The sequence below is a fragment of the Octopus bimaculoides genome, chromosome 19 (assembly GCF_001194135.2).
Source record: "Octopus bimaculoides isolate UCB-OBI-ISO-001 chromosome 19, ASM119413v2, whole genome shotgun sequence".
NCBI classification, from domain to species: domain Eukaryota; kingdom Metazoa; phylum Mollusca; class Cephalopoda; order Octopoda; family Octopodidae; genus Octopus; species Octopus bimaculoides.
In genome coordinates this window covers 21843705-21848084 of record NC_068999.1, presented here as the reverse complement: position 1 = coordinate 21848084, position 4380 = coordinate 21843705, and positions in this window count along the sequence as shown.

Here is a 4380-nt window from a genome sequence, read left to right as displayed (position 1 = left end):
CAGACGCCATGAAAGGGCTAAGGTGTAGGTGCAGGAGGTGGTCAAACTCTGTTTAAGGAGTAGACAACCACCATATATATATATATATATATGTATGTGTGTGTATATGTTTGTGTGTCTGTGTTTATCCCACCAACATCGCTTGACAACCGATGCTGGTGTGTTTACGTCCCTGTAACTTAGCGGTTTGGCAAAAGAGACCGATAGAATAAGTACTAGGCTTACAAAGAATAAGTCCTGGGGTCGATTTGCTCGACTAAAGGCGGTGCTCCAGCATGGCCACAGTCAAATGACTGAAACAAGTAAAGAGAGAGAGTATCCTTTTTATTTAAATCTATTGTAACCTTTATTGTTTTTTGTGTTTACCTCACACTATTTCTTTACTTTTAAAATCCCTCCTTTTGTCTTCTCTTCTCTTTGTACCCTACCTACATCATCATCATGGTCACCCAGATTACCCTAAGTGAACTGCCCTGCTATTGGGGATTCTATTTATTTATTTATTCATTTATTATTTATTTCTCTAATTTCTTTTATATATCTTCTGTTATATCCGTTAATGTGGTAGTATCTCTCTTTGATTAATGTAAACCATACTTGTTTTTGTATTTTTGGTTTTATGTGTGCTTTAACTTGTCCTTTGATATTGTCCTCCTTAACTTGAGCCCTTGTGGCCACTAAAAGAAACTGTTGTTATTATTATTATTATTATTATCATTATTATTATTATTGAGTGAGAGAGCAGTGCATACCATCAAAGTGACACTGGGGTACAAATATACAAAGCCCAATATACCCATCATGACTACCTGTCTGATAAGGGTACACCAGGTGCATGCATCACAACCATATGTGCGTGACATGGTGATCTCAGTTCAAGATAAACAGCGCATGACCTCGCAGGTGGGGCCCAGTTAGAATTTTCTTCAGGTTGAGTAGCCCATCCCACTCAAAAGGTCCCTGAATAAGGTTTGCTTAAGGATGTTGAGCAAAACACCCATGTTTCCAAAGGTGAATTATTCAAACCCCAAAGAATTCCTCTCAACACATGGCTATGATGCTTCCCCACTACTTCTGCTCATGATCAGAGATGCACATATCGTCAGCCACCAAGGGACATGCTCAACTGGTTAAGGTCAAGCAACTGACAAGCAAATCTGTGGTATTAAGCAGAATATTTACTGTTGCCCATCTTTTATACCAAGGGAATTCCTCTCAACACATGGCTATGATAGAATTCCTCTCAACACATGGCTATGATTTATTATTATTATTATCTATAGATCAATAAGCTGAGGCTGAAATGTTATGCTGTCCCATGATTAGTTGACAGGAAAGGCAAGGAACAAGAGAGAAGTGTCAAGTATGTGAGGTAAAGGGAATGTAATATTTATTACGTAGTTAAAAAGAAGGGAGTAATATAGAGACAGAGAGTTAGAAATACGTTTAGTAGAGGGGTGATGTTCTGGTGGTGTGGTTAAAGAAAGGCAAATAGAGAGAGAGGGGAGAGACATTATTGCCAGCCAATGCATTAAGCTGCCATGTGGGTTAGTGGAAGGTAGAGGTAACGAAAAAGAGAGAAATGATAATGATGGGAAGAGGGGAATGGCATGGTTAAAAAGTTTGTGGAAGTTTGAGTTTAAGAAAAATGAGTAATACGCTAAGGCTGCCGAAATGCGTTACACTGTCATGTGATTAGTTGAAGGGAAAGGCAAAGAATGAGAAAATAAGGGAGAGAGAGAGAGAAAAAGAAGGAGAAAGAAAGAGAGAGAGAGAAGTGTCAATGACGTGAATTAGGAGGTGTCTATTTATTGATATGCTAAGGCTGAAGTGTACTACACAATTACATGTTTAGTTGACGGGAAAGACAAAGAACAAAAGACAGAGAGAAATGTCAATGACATAAAGTATGGGAACGTAATATTTATTACGTGGTTAAAAAGTTAGTTGAAGGGCGTGATATAGAGAAAGAGAGTTAGAAATACAATGTTTAACGGAGGTTGAGGTTAAAGAAAGGGAAAGAGAGAGTGTGAGAGAGAGAGAGAGAGAGAGAGAGAGAGGGGCAGAGAGAGAACTGTAAAGTGTTTTGCTGAGTGTAATTTTAAGCATCATTTATAATTGAAACTAACAAGGAAATAAGATTTTAATATTCAATTTTTTATATCTTCTATCCGTCAATTTATTTATCTATCCACATTCACAAATACATCGATAGCTTCGGGCCGACCAAAGCCTTGTGAGTGAATTTGGTAGATGGAAACTGAAAGAAGCCCATCGTTTAATTTGTGTTCATGGGAAGAACCATTTCAACGATGCGTACTGCCTTAATTCTTCGAAACGCCAGTGTTTTAATGGTGGCAGCTGATGAAGGAGATGTTTCTATGTGGCTTGCTTGTTTGCTGTACCTTGTTTATCATTTTGTCCATGTTCTTTTGCCATGTCATGTACCCAGTTATGTATCTATATGTACATGTAGATGAAGGTATGTACATCATCATCATCATCATCATCGTTTAACGTCCGCTTTCCATGCTAGCATGGAAAGCGGACGTTAAACGATGATGATGATAATGATGATGATATATATATATGTATGTATGTATGTTTGTGTATAGGTGGCCAAAAGAAGGAATAATATTAATAAATTCATCATAGAAAGATAGATTTTTAAATGGAAGTGAAATAACTTGGCAAAATAGCCGTGTATGTTATTATTTTTAAAAAATTTGAACTTTGTATTGACAGCGAACTGAACAGAAATGAAATAATTTTGGTTGGAAAACAACTTAGACTCAGCTTTGTTGCTGAAAATAATAATGATGGTGGTGGAGTGTTGATGGTAGAGATGGTGGAGTGATGGTGGTAGACGTGGTGGTGGGGAGTGAACAGTGAAAAGTGTAGTTTTTTAATTGAACTAAATTTTTTATACCACCTATCACTTAATGCATGCATGAGTGTGATTATTTATTGTCTGCTCACTTGAAAATTGAAATCTGTTTATAATAGGCGCAGGAGTGGCTGTGTGGTAAGTAACTTGCTTACCAGCCACATGGTTTCGGGTTCAGTCCCACTGCGAAGCACCTTTGGCAAGTGTCTTCTACAATAGCTTCGGGCCGACCAAAACCTTGTGAGTGGATTTGGTAGACGGAAACTGAAAGAAGCCCGTCGTATATATATATATTTATATATATATATATTTATATATATATATATATTTATATATATATATATATATATATATATTTATATATATATATATGTGTGTGTGTGTGTGTGTGTGTGTGTATGTATGTTTGTGTATATCGTTGTGTGTCTGTGTTTGTCTCCCAACATCGCTTGACAACCGATGCTGTCCCCTTAACTTAGCGGTTCGACGAAAGAGACCGATAGAATAAGTACTGGGCTTACAAAGAATAAGTCCTGGGGTCGATTTCTTCGACTAAAGGTGGTGCTCCAGCATGGCTGCAGTCAAATGACTGAAACAAGTAAAAGAGTAAATATGGATGACAGACGATGTAAGCTAACAAGAGAAAGAATTGATTTTATTATAGCCATAAAGGCCAAACACAGAGGGGACAGACTAGTAGTTGAAGGAATTTGCTCCAAATGAATAACAAATGATTTTATAAAAATATATAATTAAATAAATAATGAAAAATATGAAGTGATGAATGGGTATGACCCCACAGACCACGATCCATCACTGAACCTTTCATTACTCCTTTTGTCTTTTCTTAAGTAGCTACATTCATTCTCATCATATATGCCACTTTTTACCATCTTTTCTTGTATATACTTTGCGGCAGGCAGCTCCCTCCCCACCCTTATCTCCCTTTTAAGTTGGGAGATAAAATAATTTACCAACCCTCAGCTGGAAATGAACTTACCTGTCTCAGTTCCTTTCATGCAAGATTTCCATACAAAAACTGCAGTTTTAATAATACCTTCCTGAGGAGGAAGGACCATGATGCCTTCCCCTCTCTAGGCAATGATGTAAAGAGAAGCAGCGGGCCAAACCAAGGGGGCATTAGTGTATAGAAGGGAAAATATGAATCAAAGAGTATAGACAGAGTATTTGCAACAGATAAGGAAAGTGTTCAAGATAGAATATAAAATGAAAATGAGAGAATGTAAAATAAAATTTAAAAAAAAAAAACTAAAACGGTTCAATTCTTTGTTTATATCTACTTTCCTTGCTGTCAATACAAAGTTCAAATAACAAAGTTACAACAATTGTGACACGAATATTCTCTGCAATCACTGTGAAGCTCTTAGATTTGTTAACGAACCTCTGAAGTCCCGAGGGAATGGGAAAGTCATACTTCTTCAGTTACCACCTTATCCAGAAGTGAAAGGAGTTTTTAATGAAAATAATGCAGA